The sequence below is a fragment of the Columba livia genome, chromosome 11 (assembly GCF_036013475.1).
Source record: "Columba livia isolate bColLiv1 breed racing homer chromosome 11, bColLiv1.pat.W.v2, whole genome shotgun sequence".
Lineage (NCBI taxonomy): Eukaryota > Metazoa > Chordata > Aves > Columbiformes > Columbidae > Columba > Columba livia.
The window spans coordinates 9,461,954-9,484,971 of record NC_088612.1 but is presented as its reverse complement, the minus strand read 5'-3'; the positions used below and the strand labels follow the sequence as shown (position 1 = coordinate 9,484,971).

Below are 23,018 nucleotides of genomic sequence, written 5' to 3'. Positions count from 1 at the left end.
TATAATACATATAAATTTGATATATTAAATATATAATATATAGTAACACTGATGGGAATGTTTTGACTAATTCTACAGAAAGGTATAATTTTGTTTTAATTTCGTTCGAACTAGTAGCTTTGCCATCACAAATTTAAAATCGAAAGAAAAGCTTAAGCAAATCTTACCAATCCTGCAACCAGCTCCTGAAAACCACTGTGTTTTTTTTAGGTTGGGGAATTCAGGGATTATCTTTTTGGCTCTGAGTCTGTACATCTTCTGGGACACTGGCATCACACTTCATGGCAGGATTTTCCAAATATTATTCTAATAATCCTAATGATGGCTACTAATGCTGCATAAGGACTGTACACAGGTATCAGAAAGGAAGTTTTTAAGTCTCCTCGCTTGCACTTACAATGCAATTTATGCAATAAAAAAAATAGGAAGTATGTTAATAAAACCATACTGGCTTTCTTCTCATGGATTTCACACAATTAGAACTCCCCTGGGTGCAGCAGAGTTACATCTGATTTACTCCTATAGCACTGGGGTGGAAATAAGATCTATCGCAAAACCTGATGCCCATTTCCAGATAAATTCCTGTTACACTCAATGGAAAATATACTTTGTGAACAGTTCGGGTACGGGACCATTTTTTACAAATCCTCTGCAGAATTCTACTGGAAAATTTAATATGCTTAATTCCACTTAATGGTTATTTCCTTAAAAATCCTACACTGGAAATACCTGCTCTTTTTCTAGAGGAAACAAAGAAAACACCAAAATATTCTGTTAGCCTGAAAGAAAATAATTATCTGTACAGTCCTCTGATCAGTTGACTAGTGTACCATTTGTAAAGTGGTTTAGCTATAGCAACCTGTAGTGGTCTAGGTAAGTTTTACATTAAATCCGTGCTTTAAAATAACTCAATTATAAAACATAAAACATTTGCTGAAGAGCTGGTTACAATTAATGGCACTTCATGAAGTGGACAGAAAAATGTTTCTACTGAAAATGCCAAAACTGTTCTGAAGAATAAATCAAATATTCCAAATAAAAGACCAGTTCTACCATTCTCTTTTAATTAGAGTTTTCCTACTTTTACATACGATATTTTGGGGTAGAAATAAGTGTTACTTAATTTCAGCAAGGCAATAAAATAAGTTTAATTTCACAAGTGGGTAAGATTTTTTTAATATAGAAATAACCAAATAAAATTCTGTTTTGTTTGTTTGTTTGTTTGTTTTCCCAAACAAGAAAATAGAATAAATGAATAATTGAAAGTGCTTCTAAGAGCTATGATTAAAATAGAGATAATTCTGTGGGACTTCTTATTATTATTTATGTTACTTTATTACTTTTTGGGAGTCCAGCATTTAATTTTTGAGTTATATATTCTTTGTTTAGCTAAACAGAGATTAATTTATATTTTGCAATAAAATGTTATCTAATATCTTGGGAGTTATTATTGTCTATTCAAAACCACCTAGAAATGAGAAATTGTTCAGTGCCTTGTGTTCATTTATTTAACAAAGCATGTAATTTAAAATATATACAGAGGCTGAATTAACCTTCTAGGTTCCCAAATATCCAATAATCATGATTGCTTTGAAGTAATATCTATATATTTTTAAGAGCCATTAAGCCATTTAGATGCCAGCACCTCCCTAGGAGTGAAATGATGTGTCTGTGGGGCAGCCAAGGGGGGAGCAGCCTGTTGGGGTGACACCCACCCCCGTTGCTTGTGGTGATCTCCAATGGTTTTTCTTCCTGGCATCTTAAATCTTCACTGTAATAGTTCCATATTGTCACGTGGAAGGTGCGAGTTTTGCCCTCTTTTTAGAGAGAACATCATCATGGTATTGGGGCGTTAAAAAAAAAGCCTATTTAGGGGTAGGGCTGATAAGCCACGATGGGGGCAGATAGTGTAAATAAACCAGAAAAGGGTTAATGATGAGAAATGTGTGTGCGACTCTTACTGTCCTCAGAGATACAAAAAAAAATGAGGTTTTAAGAAAAATTTAATGCTGCTCAGGCCCTTCTGGCTTAACCAGGGAGAGGGTGAGCACATTTTGAGAAGGAAATAAAGTCTTCAAAAACTAACTTTAAAGCACTCAAATGGTGTTGCAGCTGCTCTGCATTGGGTTAATGTTATACCTTTAATTTTCTGAGTATCCCAGGCTGCAGAGGTGAGTGATGTTTTGAGAGGCAGAGCTGAGGGAGCACGTTAGAGGGCATAGGGCTGGTGCTCAGGAAAAATTCTTTCCACCCCAACTAATTTCCATTCACACCAGAAGTCAGCCAGAGCTGCTGGTAACATGCGCTGCACTTCCCGGGCTCCTGGGAAGTTGCCAGGATTTGCTTTGATGTCAAAAGGTGTGAGTGGTTCATCATAAAAATAGCGTGGAAAGTGATCCAGGCAAAGTAAAACTAAAAAAAAAATAGTTTTAAAATTTTCTCTCTCTTTTTATTTTTCATCAGCACAATGCAGAAAACTTTAAGGAACAACCAAACTTTGCATCATCCCAAGACATGGCTCCAGATGAAAGAAAAGATCTGTGCTATAACAAAGGGTAAGTTCTGGCTGATGGTATCTATGTGAAAGAGGTGAGGAGGAGTGCAGGGAGTGAGCAAGTGAAAAATAGTTTATTGCTGATCCACTAATTTAATGTGGGAGGATCCTTTGCAGATTCAATGTAAGTCTCAGATGCAGAGGGAACCTGCTTTCCAGTAGTGTCACGACAATTATCCATAACACAACACTGATTGCCCAGGATTTAAACATTTTGTTGATGGTCTTTTAATTAAGCAGGAGGAGGTGGCTGGAGCCCGTATGGAGGTTGGGCTGCCCCACGCTTGGAGCCCTGGGCTCTTCTCCGGCTTTGCCAAGCACTTAAGCACTTGCTGACTCGGGGTTAAGAAAGGTGGAGGCACCGAAAGAGCCTTATTGACTCATGATCCTTTCCAGCCTGGCTTGTTTGTTTTCATTGTGCACACAAGTCCTGTTTACCTTGATCAAAGATGGCAAAATCAACAACAACACTATGCAGACAGGGACTTGCAACATTCCTACCCAAGGCATGACTGTGCCCAGACCTGTAGCTCCTGCTCTTCCCCCCATCCTGTTTCTTTCTTTCTTTCTGCCACTGCACATCGTTCGTGCCATACCCAACCCATGCTGCGCCCTGTCTGCCAGGAAGCACCCCAAGCCTCCAGTTGCTTTTCTCAAAAGTGGCAAAAAGAAATCTGAGTTTCCTGAGCAGGACGAGCAGCAGAAGATGGGAGGAAGGTGGCACAGGGACACCACAACCTCCTCTTGCCCCATGCATGGTGTGGCTGCTCTACCTGCTCTCGTGCATCCCTCTGGACACAGCAGCCAACATCTGATTTTCTGCCTTGCACAGATTTCTGGAAAGATGTGGCCACTCGAGTGTGTTCCCTGCTAATGGGATCCCCTGGCAGAGAAGAATGCAGCCTGCGTTCACCCCATCAGGGTTTGCTCAGCTTTGGAGGGGTAGGGAGAAGCAGAAAAACAATTAGGATGGTCCTGAAGTTCTCTGAGCTTACAGCAGACCCTGAGCGAGTTTCTGCACAGCCCCAGAGCACAATTCCTTCTGCTCCAGCAGGAATCGCATGGCTGAGATTAAGATCTTCTGTCTGCTCCAGCCTTTGCAAGGCTTCTGAACACTCACTTCTCGGAGGAGCCATTGCAGACGTCCAGAGCGTGCCGTAACAACAGAATTAAAACTGGAGAGTTATGCAAAATCCATCTGTAGTTTATGGGTGTGATGCAACGGTCCAGCCTCAAGCAGCTCTTGCACAGGTTTTTGTAGTGGTTGCAATACCAAGGAAACAACCTTAAGCAATGTGAGGGGGCCTCAACAGCCCTGTCACCCCTCAGAAATCAGAAAAGAGGCATTAGAAATGCTGTTTTCTTTTAGAATGCCTTTGCTCTCCAGGTCCATTTTTAATGGTTTAAACTTAAAAGGCCAACTAATTCTTTAGTTTAGATTTCTTATGTCCAGCTGAAGCCTGCGGCAGCTTCTCTGGCTGATCGCACAGGCAGTTTTGCAAAAGAACAAAATTTTGCTCATGCTAAGCAAGACTTTGTCAACAGGATGCCCACCTGTGGTCTTGTTTCAGTCCTTTACAGCTCCAAATAACAAGCCAGTCTTTCTGAGTGATCCCCATTAACACGCTGTCATTACCAGCGTACACTTTTCATTTCCTCCTCAGTCAGCATCCCAGCTTGGAAGATTTTATCAGACAATAATTTCACATATCAAAGCAAAACAAAGGAATGAAGGCAAAGCCCGCTGGCTTCAGCATAGGTAGCAAAGACAGGGGCAGCCTGAACGGGGAGAAATCTGCTTCACAATTTGGTGGTACGGTGCAGTAAACTGGTGTAAAATAAACAGCGTCTATTTATAGCGGAGTGGAGCCTGCCTGCAGGCATTGCAGCTGTTTTGTTGTTGTTGTGTTTTGTTTTTTTTTCTCTCTTTGCTCTGGATGAATGAGGGTTTTTCAATGAGGATCCAGGTTTCCCGAAGCAAAATCCACCCCACCTCTTGGCACAAACCTCCAGACAGTCCATATGTCATGAGCAAAATATGCAGCGCCCTAAAAACCGGAGCGGAGTCTCGCCCGAGTAGGATCAGTTCTTGAAGGGAGACCCATGGGTGCTGGGCACCAAGGGCAGCCCTAGTGCAAGGATTTGGGGAAAACACCCAGGTGGTTCCCACCAGTGAGCCCCTGTCCCCCCATGGGAGCTGGGGAGCAAGCAGGGACCTCTCGGCATCCCCCAAGACATCCCAAGCAGCCATGGGGTGAGCGGCTTGGCCTGAGCTTTTAGTGCCCCAAAACTGAGCCCAGCTCTCATAGCTCTGAGTTTACATGCTCAGACGCACACACACTCAAGCAAGATGTTTTCCATGCCTCCACGGCTCCCATCGGATGTGGGTGGTCCCGGCGAGAGGAATGCGAGCGATCGGATTCACGTATCATCTCGCTGCCGCTCAGCGCCGGAGACCTCCGGGGATTTGTTCTGTAGGCGATTGACCCGGCGAGCATCCGAGCTCCGGCGCGTTTTCCAGACACCTCTGATCACAACCACAAAGAAGAAATTGATTTATCCCAAAGTAAACATCCCTAAAATGACAGAAGGGTGTGGAGTTTTTTTTTGCCACCCCCACAATAGCAAAAAAGGCGGAAAGAATAAAGTGTCTGTAAACCCCCCGGTGCCTCACCACGACACAGATTTACATCTCTGAGTCAGATCTTTGCAGCTCCCTGCATATGGTCTGCATGATATGCAGTTCCTGGCTAGTGACTCACCCAACACCAATATAAAGAAATTGTTTCAGACCGAGCAAGCAAACAACCCGAATTTTGCCGTCTCAAGCTCCACGGCCGCAGGGACGCAGCCCGACCTGGCCCAGCCCGACTCGGCTCTCGTTTGCGTGATTCGGGAGCAACTCCACCAGAGTCCTGTCACATTTTTAAAAGCTTCTTAAAATTGCCTTTCTGTCTGATTTTTGCTGTGGTCAAAAATAACGTCTCAGATTACCAAAATGGAAAGGGATAAGAAGAACGGTTTTATCTCTTTCTTTCCAGTTTGTTTACTCGGTTCATTCGATATCACTTTGCGACCAGGGTATTTGGTTTCAGTGTTTCCACTGTGCGGTCATTTAGGTAGTTTCCTTTTGTTCTTCATGTGGGTCTTTTCTTTCATAATGATGTAAAGAGAATGAGAGGAAAAAACCTTTTGAAATATGATGGTTAAAGGCACAAAAACTGGCAGGTGGACTCACACGTGTCAACTCATAGAAACCAAATCCAATCAGCTACTCATTGATAAAAGAAGAATTTACTGTGGAATTGATTAAATTTCCAATGGACCTTATGTCAGATGAGCTCACACTGAGATCCATGGTGTCAAGTTTGTGTGACATTTAGTTTGCTTTTTTATTTTTTTGGTAGTTTTTAATTTTTTAAATTGCTTTAAATACATGCAGCAACAATTCAGCTGCCATTATAGATGAAAAAAAAAACATAGTAGGAAAAGCTGCTGAAATTACATCAACTAGAATTTTTCACAAAGATGATTATTAGCAGCTGTGGTTCTCTGGGCTGAGTTGGGTTCCCAGAACTTTTCCCTCTGTACATTCAGAATTCAGAAACTGGAAATAATTCTCCTCTGGAACCAAGCAAACAGACTTAAAACATCTCAAGAATCCCAGAATTTAGTCAAAGGGCTATCTATCTTTAACCACCCTTCATTTTGTTAAAAATAGTAATATGAAATCTAAAGCCATTTAATTAATTGGAAATCATTACGCTTAAGCATGTACAAAAGAATAATCAAAAGGGATACTAGAGCCATTAAATAATCAAATTGCAATACTATTAACTAAGCAATTAGTATGTGCAATAAATGGCTAGACTGTGTTAATGAGAGGATAAGAACACTTCTATTCCCTTCCCAGGATATCTCCTACACGTACAACATCTTCTATCCAGCCCCAAGTACCAACATTTCTGTTCTCAGCAGTCCTTCACCTAGTAAAGGCTTCCAGAAAGTTCCCCAGAATTTTGACTGAGGAGGAAATCAGGATCCTTTTTTCCTTAGAATATTCAGAGATGAAGCACTGCCATGTTCCCTGGAGGTATAGCTGATGATTTCTGCATTCAAGTCCCAAGCCATTGACTAGTACTGAAGAATGAAGCAGCTCAGAACATACTCACCTGATGGCTCTTCCATAGCCACGTGTAGGAAAATACGGAGTGACAACAGGCACTGACATAAGCAAGTGTGGTAGATCAGGTGAATAAAAGAACAGGGAAAAAAAAAAAAAAAGAAGAAAACAAAAAAACCACAAGGTTATTTTGACCATAAATAAGGTCTGCAGAACAATTTATGGCTGTGTTGAGAAAAGGATGCTACAAATGGTACCCAGGCGATACAGTCCTGAAATCTCCTGCGATGTGTTACCACTGTATCACCTGGAGCTGCAGCAGGGCCTCACCTGTACAGACAGGTAACCTGCAGAGCCCCAGGACCAGGAAAATAAAATTTAGAGAGTATGAACAAGGGCAGAAAAAGTGTCTTGGCCAAGCTTGCCCAACTTGTCAAAAGCAAGCTCAGAAGTAAAGCCTAGGACTTTGAAATCCTTCTCTGGAGATGGTTCCTTGGACACACTGATTCCATGTAAGCAACCCCACAGACAGAGGATAAACAACAATTTTTCTTATTAAAGAACCCAGACCCCTCAATTATGAGGGCACAGCTGCCACTGTATCAGGCTAAACAAACAAAAAAGCCCCCAGAAAAAGAGGAAAACATCCCAACTCCTTTTACAAGTTATTTCCCAATCATGCCTGCTTGCAGTCTACCACCCCGGCTCTGGAAAAGCTAACCCAGGCTATGCACATTCCTGGGAGCGGATCCCACCAGACAAGGTAACACTTTAATTAGACAGTACCAAGGCAACTGTTTACAAGTCTCTTCCAAATGCCTCCCTTGTGTTTGCACCCTCCTACTACAATGGCAATATTTAGTAGAAATGTCCTAGGTATGATTCTCCTGGGGCTTATTCAAATGTCAGTCAGCTCAACATAAGTACACTGTGAAAATGGATGAAAACAAAAGAGGATGAGTTTCTGTCTTTCTTGGGAAGCAGCGTGTTTGTCAGGAGAAGGTTTTGGATGCATCAGTGACTGTTGGGCAGTCAGGGTTGCCAGAAATAAAACATGAGCCCACTGTGCAAAAGGCTGCCCTGGAGCCTGTAGGTCATTGCCCAGGTCATATTCACAGCAAAAGTTCATCTGATGGTAGAGCCTGTGGCTCTGGTGGGACAGAAACCCCCACATCCATGTGCCACTAGTGCCTTCCGAAATGAACAGCAGCTCCCCATGGGGTACCTTGCCTGCTCAGCTGTAACACAACATACGGAGAGGATGGGAAAACACAACCATCCTCATTGATATTTCCCCTGCAGCCATAATGTTGTGGTGTTTCCTGCTCTTGGAGGAGAAATGGGTTCTGCTGAGCTGGGGTTGAAATGAATCACAGAATCACAGAATGGTTTGGGTTGGAAGGGACCTCTGGAGATCATCTTGTCCAACCCACCTGCTAAAGCAGGTTCACCAGAGCAGATCGCACAGGAGTGTGTGCAGGAGGGTTTTGAACATCTCCAGAGGAGACTCCACACCCACTCTGGGCAGCCTCTTCCAGGGCTCTGGCACCTCCAAGTAAAGAAGTTTCTCATGTTCAGATGGAACTTCCTGTGTTTCAGTCTGCGCCTGTTGCCCCTCATCCTGTCATTGGGCATCACTGAAAGGAGTCTGGTCCATCCTCTGACACCCATCCTTCAGATATTTATAAACATCTATGAGATCCCTCTCAGCTTCTCTCTCCAGGCTGAAAGACCCAGCTCTCTCAGTCTCTCCTCTTAAGAAAGATGCTCCAGACCGCTCAGCATCCTCATGAAGCAGCAGATCTGATGGCTGAGCTGCTGGGGGACACCGCGAGTACTCCTGTCACTGCACATCCTGGCAAGGAGGAGTCGGCCAGGGATGGAGAGACATAAACATTGTGCTGCAGGAGGTTCAGAGTTATGATAGATGAGGTTCTGCTGTGGCCATCTGCAATATTGTCCTTTTTATCCACCTCACACCATACGCTCTTGGCAAAATAGCTACAACATAAAGGAATCACTTCACTTGCATTGAAATGCAGCTGCGTTAGACTACTCAGCTGTAATCAATGAAAGAAAAATACTTGGTGCTTTTTGAGCTGTGAGGGGAATTTACAGAGGCATAATGAAATTATTCAGTGCAAATTCAGCTGGGCTGCAAGAATGTGTAAAACCTTCCCCTTCATAATAGTGAAGAAGAACTTTACCCAGAAGTTACTTTGGTTTTCTGCAATCACCAGATGAAAAATGACACAAAAAGGTCACAGATATTTCTCAGCTGATATGATTGGGTCTGACTCAGAGCAGTGGAAATTACAGGATATTGTCTTGGAGGGCTCTTGTGAGTTAATAAAAAGTTTCCTGGAATGATTTACAAATCTGGATTGCACAAAGGAATACAATGAAGGGAAACGGGGAAACTCAGGTTACACAAAGCGCTGCAGAGCATTTGCGAAAGTCATTTTCTAACAGTTATGAGTAAAGAGTCAAGCTCTATGAGTTTCTGGGATTTCATACACTGCTAAGTACTTATTTGCCTTAGTATTCAACATCTCAGTTACTAACATAAGTAGTTTCACTTTTTTTTTTTTTTTTTTTAAGAAAAAAAGGAAAAAATATTTTTTTAAACGTGTTTTCCACTGAACCAGTTTGCACTTCACAGTGAGGCCAGCACACCCTTTTACAGGAGAAGAGGGTTGAATTAAAACTGCATGCTCGTCTTGAAAATAAGTTGAGTCTTCAAATGCTTGTTTGAGTAAGTCATAGAGGAGCTGAGGAGACAGGGGGTGACTGGAAGACAAGAGTAGTTGGTACAGTCTTCAAGAACAACAGAATAATGATCCTAACAGCTGACTTGTAACCCTAATGCAAATGGCATAATGATAAAACATGCTGTTAAGTTTTTACTATAGAGCATCCAGGAAGATCTTCAGGTGACTTCAAGGGATCTCTGATAGTTTGTGCCTGCTGGGGATCTCCTCTTATTTGCAACCCAGGAGGGGGTTTATGAAGATAATATGCAGGTGTGGACAATGCAGAGAGAATCCAGCCAGAGGAATGAGCAGAGGGAGGTGAGAGTGTGTGTATATAATAGTTGCCTGTGGCTGAAAAGCCCTTGGAAACTCTTGTTACAGATTCTTGGTTTTGGAAAGTGTATGCCAGCTGCTTACCAAATCTCTACAGAAGGCCTGTATGTATTTTCTTCTTTTCTATCACTCAAATTCAAATAATGTCCAGATAATAGCTGTAAAATATTAACATGTTACACAAAAGGTGTTCTGGAAGTAAGTTTTGATGTGAAGGTGATTTCTTCAGTGTTACATAGTGATGAGAAATGGCAGGCTTAAAATGAAAAGAAAAAAGACTGAAAGAATGGAGTGATACAGCTGGATATTCTCCTTTTAATTTAGAAGCAGGCAGCTACCGTTGGACTGTTCAGGATTCTGGCATTACTATAGAAAAGCCTTAATCAATATGCATGGAAGTTTTTTCATGGGTTTGTGGTGACAAATTTATATAAGTTTATCTGGAAGATTTCTAAAACTAACAGCATTTGTCATATGAATATTATATAATTAATGTCTAGCTGAAATACCAGCAGTCTACTATTAATTTTAACATAAGAATGGGAACATTAACATTATCTGAATTCTAATTACTGTGGAAGGAGTAAAATACCATTAATAAGGGGAAAAAAAGCTGTTCCTTACTATTCTGTTCTGTCCTGTGCCCATTGCTCAGGTGCTGGGCAATGTTTTCTTCAGTCGAGTTGTTTTAAAGCACTGGAAACTCAAAATGAAAGTGATTTTTTTTGAGCAAGATGCTCTCGATTTGAAAACATGATGACACTTGTTGTATCACAGTCTTAATTTGTGTCAGCCTTGGATATGTGACAGTTTGTTACTAGAAACCAAATTTTCTGAAGTGGCGATGCATTGTACAAACACTGCTACTGTTGTTTCCCATTGCTGTTCACATACCTCTTACTGATGGCAAATAAGTGATGCATTGCAGCAGTGCCCTATAAAACTGCATGAATAATCTAAGCTGAGCTCAGCCCTGTCCTCCAACAATGATCTTGGAAACCTTCTACAGCTTTTCTTGGGGGGGGGAAAGGGGGTTGGTTTTGAGTGTTGGGTGGTTGGTTGGTTTGTTTTGTGTGTGTGTGTCCTACAGGCATCTTCATATGAAATATCAGAAAAGATTTCAGGGCACACAAAACCATGATCAGCTCCTACGGCTTGTGTAGCCCCAGGGAGTTCCTTGAGGCACAAGGGTCCTGTGACTCCTGCAGAAAGGCAGAGGAAAGCAAAGGCAAGGCAACTTTTAACCTTAATTTCCAGCTATTCTCAGAGAGCAGATGGGAAGATGGAGACATATTCTGCTCTCTGGATCCTCACGAAAATCCAGAATGCCAAGTGCCAGAGCCGAGAGGAGCATCATCCACATCTGCGTTCAGAGGGGAAAGGACAGTTGGCTATGCTGCAATGTAGCTCAAATCTTGAGTATTCCCCATGTATGAGCATGAACAAACCGACTTCCAGGAGCTCTCTCACTGGGGTAGAAGGGAAAGAAGTTGTCAGAACTGCTGATTCTGTTTGAGGGTTGGGCACAATGCTCAAAGCCTCGCTCACACTGCAGGGATGTGTCAGGTCACACTGTGCAACGCTGCTTCGTGTCCTGGCTCAGGGTTAAAGTGGGGAGGAGAGCTGGTTCTTGGAGAAAAAAATGCTTGAGGGGTCCCATTGAGCAAGGAAAACTTATTCTGCAGTTGAAAACATCTCTTTTACTGCAATTTAGGTAATCCCTAGGCAGCAAAAAGCCAAATTCCCATCTTTGGTTACCCCAGCATCAGTGTGGAAAACCCTCCTTCAGTCATAATGACACCACTGCAGTCCTGAACAGCATCGCTCAGCATAAGGCAGGCACATACACAGCAGAGAGGATAACATTTTTACTGGGGACTAGAAGTGCTGGAAATCGCCCTCTGGTGTGCCAGAATTCAAGAGTAGCAGCACTGCTCATTATATGATATTAATAGTGTGATTTGGAGAGGCCACTGCTGCATTTGGGCTCTGAAGTTATATAGCACTGTAAGCTACTAAACACATAAAAATGTATTACCCTTTAAGATCTTGATTGTCTTCAGTTTACTATGCCTACTCAAGAGTGTTATGCTTTACAAGGGACGATATTACAGTACATGTGATAAAACTACTGTATTGTCACTAGAGCCAGAGTGGCTCATACTGTGCTCCATGGGGACACAGGCATGTGGGGAAGCCAGGAGGCTTCAGTGTTTAAATTCCCGGATTAATGCATGAAATCCAGGAAAAAGAAGTGACTACACAGGTCCACTTTTCCTGTTATTCAGGAGCAATGACACTCTCCAAAAACTTAATACTCTTCAAAGCCTCTTCTTGATGTGCTTCAGACCCGGTACAATCAGATGATGCCTCTCACAGTGACTTATAAAATACTTAGTGACTTATAAAATATTTCTCTCCCCATGCCGGGGTCTGCACAAACATTTCTCGTGAGGAAAATCTTTGGCTTGGACTGATGCAGAATGGTATTTAGCGTGACCAGCATAAAGAGTTTGAAGAGAAAAAGGCTGCTTTATGGAACACATGTTCCCACATTGCCTATTGCATCTTTTGACTCAGAAAACTTACGACTTTTTTCCTGTGCACTGTGTTTGTTGTTCTTCTGGGTTTGTCTAAGAAGGTGGTGGTGGTTTAATATGTTTTATCACTTAAATGGTATATCTAATATGCACAATGCAGTGGAAGAAAATAGCTTGCATCTCTCTGGCACCCCTGCATGCAGCTTGCTTTCTCACCAGGGTGTCTCTCTTGGACAGAACCGCCCCTGCTGCCTCCTCAGCAAAATTCCTGCAAATTTTTTGTGTCGGAAAGTGAAAATAACATTTCATAAACATACATGGGCAGATTTATGCCAACTAGAAGCCTACAAGAGGATTTTTCAAAAGCATGTTTGACAGTGAATATGGTGCGACTCAATGACTGGAGGAGCGTTTTGAGAACTTGACTTGAGCAGGTAATGTGGCCTCATCTCAGTTATTTTTGTTTGGATCGAGAAGGTGAAGAAAGTAGCCAGGTATTCTCCTGTCTCGCTCAGCAGTTCATCTTGAATTTAAGTAAACTAATCTATGCCCAACTCGTGTGAGAACAGCCTTCCTGATAAGATCCTGCCCCTATGATGATGGATATATCCCCCCCCTCCAAATCTGCTCTCACCAGATTTTGCTGACAAATGGGAATCTCATGCCTTAGCCCACATGTAATTTTGCCTGGAGATTATAATACTATTTTAATTTATCTACAGTTACTGTGTAGGAAATACTACAAAATGCAAATCCTCTGGTATGAAGATACAGTTATGTAAGACCGAATTCAAAAGCATCTTATTTAAGAATGCACTTAAGCATATGTTCAGTTGCAACGACACATCCTAAAGAGTGAGGGTCTTAAAAATGTACCTGAGATTTTTCCTTCCCCTCTGAGGGATTTAAGTAAAATATTATCTAATGCAACTGGGCATTTTTCTCTGTAAGATGACTTAGCAGAAAAAGCATTTCTTCAGAAAAAAAATCACAATCCTTTTCAGGAGATATTATTTCTTGAATTATTTGCATTAGAAGGTTTTTTTCAGTGATGTTTAAAAATCATTGCACAGCAAACACTGTGCAATAAAAAGAAAAAGAGACTAAATTAACTCTTCCTTTTAAGTCTCAAAAAAAAAGGTGATCTTGGATAGACAATTTTTAAACAAGGAGAAGTATGAGTTCATAAGAACATTTCAGATATAAACACTGGGGTACAACAGCAAAAGTGGTTTGCAAGACTAGCAGGTATTTTTTTTTCCCTACAATCTCTTGAAAAGACTGATTCCTTTCCTAGGGACAGCAGAGAAGTGCATTAAGCTTTGGTTCATTCCCTGCATCCAGTGAAGAGAGTTTTTGGGAAAGATGCCCAGATACTATGGACCAAGTTCAGCTCCAGCATAAGCAGACAGAATTCCCACCGAAATCAATGGGAGTTGCACCTGCTGACTTTGGAGTTGAATATGGACCAATATGTGGATACTATAAAGGTTCTGTTTCCAAAGTATCCTCTGGCTTGTTTTATGGGAATGCAGACCTGGCGCCAGGAACGTCAAAAGACCAATAAATTCGCTATGGGAACCTCCAGGCAAATGACAACTCTCTCGCACAAAACAAATCCAGAAGCTCACACGATGCTGCAGGACAAATTCTCAGTGTTCCCTCGGTTCATTTGCATGAATACCAGTTTCAGAAATGCTCTGAGAGGGGAAAATGGGCAGTGTGTGGCTGGGAGAGACACCACGCGAAATGCTTTGATTGGTTTGTCCAGATTATTTGGATGAGTATTTTAACTATCCCAGGTATTTGTTAACTTGCAGAAACAGCAGTCTGTAGTCCCTAAGGAAGGTATACTATACGTAGACAAGGTATTTGACGACCGGTCTCAAGAGCTGCTATGTTACATCTTCTCAATTTGGACTGAATTTTAACTGTGACTGTCTCCAGGGGCAGAATAAAAGTACAGACAGGGCTGGAGGAGCCCATCCAGAAAAAAGCAGTAGCTTGAATGTATCCACGTGGCGCTGAATACAGAGGAGTTAAGAAAAGCATTATGTGAAGGAGACAGTTTGTCTCTGTTGGGGTTATAATTGGCTGGTAACTGGGATTTAAACAACTGAGATTCAAAGTCCATTTTCTGGGTATTTTCTCTGCTATGGAACCAGTCTAGTCACACAGCACATGTATTCTCGGCAAGTTGTTTGTAGGTAGTGGAAGTACAGAAAGAGAAAACTAAGACTGCAATGAAAGAAATAATATTGGAACCCCAACATAAAAACCCCAAAATTATTATTTTAAAATTCTAAACAAAATCGGCATTAGATCCATATATTGTATTCTGATTTGATCTAAAGTTTGAAAATATTTGAAGTTAGTATTTCTGCTTCAAGCTCACTTCATTGATAGACAAAACAAGAGCCTTCTATACGATCGGCTCAGTTGTTTAAATGCAGTAGTTTTCTAACCGATGTACTGAGAAGGATGTATTCCCTTCATAGCGTGGGCATTGTGCCCACTCTGAACACTCATATTTGGTATAAAAAATAAGGGTAGAGGAATGAGATTAAGGCAGTGAGTACACAGGTGCTAACGGAAAGCCATCTTTCAAGGAATATTGCAATTTCTTGTATTTGGCATGTCCTGGCAAAGACTGTTTAGAAATTTCTTCTCCAAGCTGCTTATGATTAACAACCTTCTTTCCATGTCCTCCATCTTTAGACCAACATTCTTCCCGCTGCCACTGAACCGACATGAGTCATCCATTTCAAAATATGTAGTGGCCGTACCGTACACTAACACGCACACACAGAGTAAATTATGGGAAAATTGATGTCAAGACCTATCAAGTATGAAGGGCCTTTTAAAACCAACCTTCAGAATGTGCTAATATTTACACATTCCCAAAACACCTGGAAATATGTTCCCACTGCTTCAAAATATTTTCAATGTTATTTAAATGTATATGCAGCCATTCACAGTTGTGCACAAATTTACCCTAGAATCTAATGATAATATGATTTCTTTGAAAAAGCACCTGGCCCAATCCTGCCTTTATAAGAAGTCAAAAACCCTATTCCAACCAAGAGGGAGTCAGGTGATTGGTTTGTATTATGTACGTGTAAGGTTTAGGTCCTTTTATTCTGTAGAGAACTCTATCAAAGATTTGCTAGAAATGAATAGTTACAGTCCATTAGTGAACCCACTATTGACTTTGTTTTGGGTTCCATTTATATGTTCTGCTGAACTAGAACAAATAATCTTTATTTTCATATTTCCAGCTCCATCTGGACTCAACTGCAAATACACACAGAAACAAGAAGTTTATTTTGAAATCTATTTTAAATATATCACTGTATACCTGTGGCTTTAAAAACAAAGCAAAAAAAACCCTAGAAGCTTTCATGGTCCTTTTAATTCTCCCGCAGGTAAAAAGGGTGAGCTTGAAGTCACCAGAGCCTATCTGCACCTGTGTTTCTTTCTTCCCAGTAGCAATAATTATCCTCCTTACGAATGAAGTGTGACATTTAATTGCCTATAAACACATTTTAAGATCTGGAGATGGATGTTACTATTCAATTGGAAAATGCAGTGAGTTTCTACCAGGTATTGATATGATCACAGCACGTCTCTCTTGCTGCTGTGGATCAGCATCACGTCGCTCCAGAGGGCACCCAGGTGGGCACCACTTCTGTTCAATAGGATTTGTGTACATCCAGAGTTTAAGAAGTGAAAACCCAAAGTACCCAATGCAAAAATCATGTAATATAGTAGGGACAGATCCTTTCTGCCCATTAGATGGGGTAAAAATCTGACCCCTTTCCCAGTTAGGTTGGTGGAATTCTTGATGGTAATACTACGCCTTCAAGTTAAAATATATGTTGCTTCAGAAGAGTTAATAATGCAAGATTAATAGCTGTTATAAGCACTTGGAGACATCAGGAGTTTGTGTTATAAAATGTAATAAGCACATCAACAGATGGTCTGGTAGATGCTTATAAGCCACGGTTACAAGCACGCGATTGACTTGTTGGACTCTGTAACAATCTCCACAACTGACTGGCCATGTATTCAAACACCCCTCAGTCACTCATTAACTCTTTGTAAACTATTTACGCACAAGCCATTAATACACAGCGCTATCACATCGCCACCGTCTGCAACAGGAGCAGGATGGAGCCCTAATTACTTGCAACAGTTTATTAATTCAATACATTAACGGGAGGCACGTTTTGACAGCCGCCGTGCCGGAGCGGGGAAGCCGACAGACGCTGGAAGTGAGCGGCAGCTGTTCCCCTGCACCTATCGCTCGCCTTCAAGGTGTCTTTTTTGACTAATTTATCACATTTGGAAACACGAAAGGGGAGACGAACTTGAGAACACGGAGGTATAGCAGGGAAGTGAAATTGCGGCTGCTGTGCTGCGTCGCGAAGGCTCGGCGCGATTGCAGAGTGCATCGGCAGCCCCTTAAAACGCCGTCAAAAAGGCACAAACATCAGCATAATTTATCTGCGGCTATTTTAGGCAGGTGCACGGGAACTCTAAATATACGGCATTCACCACATGCTGCAGTTGCTATGGATATGATATCTCAGGCCTGTAACTAGGGTTATAAATGTTGTTGTGTGCTTATTATTGTTCTTGTTATTAAAACATGATTTTTATAGTTATTCTTTCTCAGCTGCTGCTCCTAAATCGTCCACGTAACTGCATACTTCTTTGTCTGAAGGAGGGACATCTCTGGGAAAGAAGTAATAAACAATACCCTTTCTTCCCTTCTGCTTTTTATATGCTCCAGAAGGGACCAATTTTGAGCCCCAGTTTGCGGTAGCATTAGGGCCAGGAAAATTAGAAATCACTCAGAACCAAAGAAGTGTACTTCATTTGGGTGTATCTGATTAGTACTCTGGTATTTAAGTCTTGCAGACATCAAGCATGTCCAACCCTTTCTTTTTTCCCTCCCATTTGTCCTACGACATCTCCCGCAGCTGCGGGGATTCTGCTCAGCCCTCTTGCTGTTATGGTGAGATGGTTTCTTCCACCCAAATCCTGCCCAACGCTACAGATGTGGGAAAGAAAAGAGTTCTGGTGGATGGAGACACTCTACAGACACCTTGTCCACTGCAGAGGAGTTAACAGCATCCCCTTGAGTGTGCACTGTGCTCCGATCTGCTTGCTGAGAGGAGACTGAGCATTTTCCTATCGTTAGGAGTCTGTGGAGGTCATTGGCACCTGATGCAATTCCCAGCAGAGCAAAAAGTGGAAAACGTGGTAAGAATGGGCAACCCACACTTTGCCTAACTTTGAAGGACTTTTTATGAGGCTACAAAATACAGTTTTTAAATGAAGATTTTGGGGGAAAGGGAGTGATGTCCAAGGATTTGTAAGCGTTCTTTGGGTATACAACTCATACTCACCCAGGTTGTTTAAAAGATAAATCAGACTTTTTATCGGGCAGTGTAGTGATAGTACGAGGGGTAATGGTTTTAAACTGAAAGAAGGCAGACTTAGATTGGCTATTAAGAAGAAATTCTTTGCTGTGAGGGTAATGAGGCCCTGGAACAGGCTGCCCAGAGAAGCTGTGGATGCCCCATCCTTGGAAGTGTCCAAGCCCGGGCTGGCCGGGGCTTTGAGCAACCTGGTCTGCTGGAAGGTGTCCCTGCCCATGGCAGAGGGTTGGAAATAGATTATGTTTAGGGTCCCTTCCAACACAAACCATTCTATGATAATTCCTATCCAGCTCACTTACCTACCTACATGCACCTACAACAAAAATGTTCAGTCCGGAATGGAGCCTGCATGAGGTGAGTTGGGAACTTGAGGAGCCCCTGGAGATGAAGAGGTGGCTGCCGTGGATGCTCTCTGGCACTGGGAACGTGGCAAAGGCCACGCACGGAGCTGCAGAGACCTTGAAGAAGCAGCACCTCGAGCAGACACAGGCATTGCTCTGCAGCCGTGACCTTCGTCCTGGGAGCTGACACGGTTGGAGAAGGCAGGAGAATAAATCTCAACGGCTCTCTCACGCCGGTAATACAAAATGTTCAGATGCTTAAAGGTTATGACAAGCTAACGTCTGGTAAAGAGGTCAGTCTGCCCTGAAAGCGTTGCAGAAGCCAAAATAAAGTCTAGTCAAGCCTATGAGGAGTACGAGCATTGAAAATAGTGAGGCCTCTTTCTCCCCAGTGGTGGCCTCAGAAAGCAGTGGTAAGGCTGCTGTTAAAATTAAAATATGGCTGAGTATTAGGATATTTGCCTTGGGCAGATATATGTTTTGAGAGACCGGGGTCAGTGGCTGTTTTAACCGCGTTGTTTCATCCCCACTGCCACACTTCCTGAATTTTCCACTTAAGCGGCATTTTAAACAGGACACAGGTATGCTGGTGGCATTCGGCATCGCACTCTAGAGGGTAAAATGTGTGTGTGTGTCTGCATTCATGTGTTTCTTTCTGTCCATCCATCTATCTCAAGGACCATAAACCAGCAGTGGAAAAAGAGAAGGCATGAAGCCCAGTGCAAACGGAGAGGAGGAATGATTGCAGAACCAAGGGAACAGAGAAGAAAGTTATTTTGTACTATCGGGGAGGATGGAGTCGTGATAAAATGATTTCTTACACCAATGAAAATCCTGGTTTAGACTTTATGCACAAAAAGAAAGGAGGGGAAAAGATTGCACAAATCTAGGCACACAATATACATTGAACAGTGCATACCTTATTTTAAAAATGTTTTATTCATTATCAGTGGCCCTATGTAGGAGACATTGCCAAGGATCGGGACCCCTGTGAATTACTAAGCAATAACAAAAGAACAGTGACTGCTCTAGTTTATAGCTGAGGCAAGAGGCAGCAGGCGGAAAAAGTGGAAGTGAAGTCTAAGCTGGTGGGAGAACGACCTGACAACAAGTTAGAAAAAAACCTAAGGGAGGGATGGTTTCCCCAAATCTCAGCAAAAATTGCAAATGGCCATCATTTGGGAAGCCTTTTCCTAACACATCTGTGAGGTATTTAGATGGGCCTGGGAAGACTACAAGCTATAGGAATTTTGCATTTTGACCACCTGATTTAATGTATTGGCTGAAATATTTCCCTTTGGGGCTGGGTATTTTTATATACAGTCAGTTTTACCTTCTTCTGATGAAGTTCTAACAAAACATCTTCACCAAATAATAATCATCACATCTCAATGCAAAGAAAGGCTTGAGGTATTCAAGCTGCTTTTAGGATCTGAGTGGTGTTCAACCATAAGGTGCCAGATCTAGGTTCTCAGTAAATAAAAACTTCTCACCATACATATCAGCCTCCTTTGTGCAGGTCTATAGATAAAAGCAGAGCACACAGTGTTGACAAGGAAATAGATTTCGCCATGAAGCACTTTGCGCATTACCATGAAAACCAGCTTTAATCTGTCCAAATTATAACTCTTTAATTTTGCACATAGCACACGTAGTACAGCCTGCTTGAGGTTTTCATAGTCAAAGATATGACCGTGCTGTGGTTTTACACGCTGAAAAAATCCTGACTTACATATTTCCACTGAAAATAACAGGACCGTGCTTGGAGAAAGACGCCAGCACACAAGAGCTGAATCTGATTAGAAGTGTGCACTGAAGCTGAGCGTGTATATGTGCATGGCTGGCACTGAAAGCTGCTGAACATGTGAAAGGGTAAGGAAAGTGCAACACTGGGCTCAGCTCTCTTCTTAACCTCTTAAGAGCATTGAGCTGTGGGCTCCTCAGCATTCACAGGAAAACAGCTTCTTCCTATGTACCTCCACAGCATAAAAGGTAAAGATCTCCTGGCAGAATCCAGCCAAATAATTCCAAATTATGAATTTTACACCAGCAGATCAGGAGGGAAAGCACTGCGAATGCCTCCAGTTCAACAATGGGCTGTTACTATTATATATATATATTTTCTTCTAAAAGAATCTGACAGATTCCAGAAACAACTGTTATGACACCTATAGGACTGTTTATATGAGACTGTAAGCTTTTCAGGGGCACAGCGCATCTTTTTGTTCTCTTCTTGTGTGGCATCCAGTACAACATGCTTGTCCATGACGTACCCTATTCGCCAAAGTAATGAAAGAAAGACTACTTCATAACAAAAAAAGATCTTTATGACAGCAGAATGATAAATGATAAGGCACCCAGTTCCCACTTCAGCTCTGTCTTTACACAACAATACATTAATTTGTAAATAAGACATTACAATTTATGCTGCATCAACGCCATAACACAGGTAGAAAGGACACTTGTTCTGCTGGGTATCCAGCACTAGTAGAAGGCACAGCTGTTCAGAGCAATAGCAAAAATTTACTGGACACGAAGATCTTTCTGGTCCAATTTAACTGAAGCCTTGAAAGCCAGTGCACAGTTGATAAAATTGATGGTAGACACATGCATGGCAGTCCAGGAGAGCTTCATACAGAAATGCCTTATTCTCCTGCACTGAATCTTGAGAGAGTTGTGTCACCACCGAAAAGGGCACGCACCCATGTTTTGACTTATTATTGAATTATTGACACAGTCCTGGATACATGTACATGTCTGGCAATTCTGCCCCGTTGTACTCAGTGATGATTTTCACCCTGACTTCTGTGGTGCAGAATAAAGCCTTTTCATCTTTCCTAAGGGGTATGAGAGACAATGTGTAACTAAGACAACACTACTGGAGCATTCTGACAAGGCAAATGGTAGAAAAATGGACAGAGAAGCTACAAAAACAGGTGTAAGGTTGTATAAAATGATGTAGTAAAATAATGGAAGCCTCATGTAATACAGGATGTTCAAGAAGAACTCAGGTTTAAATGTAAAAAGTTAATTTTGACATTTGCATTAATAATGTGACATTTGCATATTTCTTACTGTAGGGGTTTTTTTTTGAACCAGAGCACAGCTAATGCTCACAGATGTCTGCTTTCTTCTACTTCAGCATCATTTTGATATCTCCTCATGCCAAAGTATTACAACAAATCTGTGATTACTCAGGACACCCATATGCTGTGCAGCATGGCTACTACAAGCTTTGGCGACACAGCGGGAACACGGCCCACGGTTTCCGATCCCGAAAAGCCCAAACCTCTTCTGCTACAACTAATCCCATCTCCCCACATTTGGGGCCAGGGTGCGCAATGTCATTGCAGGAGACTAGCGAACAGTGGAGAAATGTGCACAAACCAGGCAATATTGGGAGTATTCACTGGAGATCCTTGGTATGGCAGGGGACACGTGTTGGCTCCCTCTGCTAAGCTGAGCCTTGGTAGTCCCGGCCCTTGCTCCCGCCTAAATCTCATCCCAAGAGCTGCGTGCTACAGCCGTGCTGTTTGACCCAGAGGAGCGACAGCAGAATCACAGAATGTCAGGGATCGCAAGGGACCTCAAAAGATCATCGAGCCCAATCCCCCCGCCGGATCAGGAACACCCAGACGAGGTTACACACAAAGGCGTCCAGGGGGGTTTTCAACGTCTCCGGAGTAGGAGACTCCACAACATCCCTGGGCAGCCTGTTCCAAATTAAACGCAGTAAATAAACAAGCAGAACACGTGAAAATCAAAGCGACGCGTTTCTCATTCCCCCTAACTCAGTCCCTTCCGTTTTAATTTTGCATTTCTGCGGAACACAGAGGTGTCGGCACCAGCAAGGGGGTCGCTCGTTGGCTCTCCCGCCGTTCTTTCCCGCCCGGTCCCCCCGGCAGGATGCTCGCTGCGGCCATCAGGGCTCGGTCGCCGTCTTCTTTTTCCCCTTCATCCCGTCGGCTCGGCCGCCGGAGCGGCGGGAGCAGCACAGCCCGGCCCCGGGTGCAGCCGCCCCGCTCCGCTCCGCGCCGCGCCGCTCCGGCTTTTGCCTCGCGCCCGCTCGCGCCCCGCCGCCGCCTCCGCGCGCGCCGCCGCCTGAGCGCGGGGAGCCCGCGAGGAGAGAGGAGGGGGGAGGGGGAGCCGGGGGGTGAGCGTGTTTGAGCGCGCGCGCCCCCGCGCGAGAAGAGGGCGCGTGCGCGCGCGGGAGGGAGCGGGCGGGCGCGAGCCCCGTCCCCGCGCGGCCGCAGAGCGGAGAAGCGGCGGCGGGCGCGGCGGAGCGACGCCGGGGCTCTTGTTTACCAGCGCTCGCTCTGCGTCGTGCGAAGGCAGCCAGCGCGGAGGAGGAGGAGGAGGAGGAGAAGGAGGGGGAAGACGCGGCGGCAGCGCGCTGCGAACCCTGCTGCGAGCGAGCGGCGATTTAATCGGGAGGAGCGGCAGCAGCGAGACCCTTCCCCCCGCCACCCGCTTCCCTCCCGGACGAATTTACAGACCCTTCGCAACAAGCTCCTGGGCTTTGACCTTCAGCAAACCGGATCGCCTTCCTCGTCCCCCTCGGCCGCCCCCCCGGCTCACACACGCACACCTCGTCCCGGCTCCCCCTCCCCCTCCCCTGGGCTGGGCAGCGCGAGGGGAAGGTTTGCAGCGCGCGCACACCCAGAGGAGGAGGCAAAAAAAAAAAAAAAAAAAGGATTTACAAATTCGCTGGGTGGTTTTTGTTGTTGTTGTTGTCGTCGTCCTCCCCCCCGCCCCCGGCGCGATGGCAAGGCGGCTCGGAGGGATGCGAGGAGGAGAGCTGCGGGGGGAGGAGGCGGGGTGCTGAGCCGCTCCGCTCGCCCTGCCGCTGCTGCTGCTTTGTGTGTGTGTCCTGGATTTTTTTTCTTTTTTTTTTTTTTTTTTTTGAGAAGGAGCCTGTGGCAGCGGC

At 43.6% G+C, this 23,018-nt stretch overlaps 2 long non-coding RNA genes across 2 annotated transcripts; one reads left to right on the top strand and one right to left on the bottom strand.

The window, feature by feature from the left end:
* Positions 1 to 2,186: 2,186 nt before the first annotated feature.
* Positions 2,187 to 9,271, top strand: LOC110355695 (uncharacterized). Its single transcript, XR_002408550.2, has 3 exons — positions 2,187 to 2,358; positions 2,464 to 2,555; positions 3,387 to 9,271. It is a non-coding gene; the product is annotated as an uncharacterized LOC110355695 (long non-coding RNA).
* Positions 9,272 to 20,400: 11,129 nt separating this feature from the next.
* LOC135580565 (uncharacterized) lies at positions 20,401 to 22,728 on the bottom strand. Its single transcript, XR_010475405.1, has 2 exons — positions 22,588 to 22,728; positions 20,401 to 22,493 (listed from the first exon to the last, which is right to left on the bottom strand). It is a non-coding gene; the product is annotated as an uncharacterized LOC135580565 (long non-coding RNA).
* Positions 22,729 to 23,018: the final 290 nt, after the last annotated feature.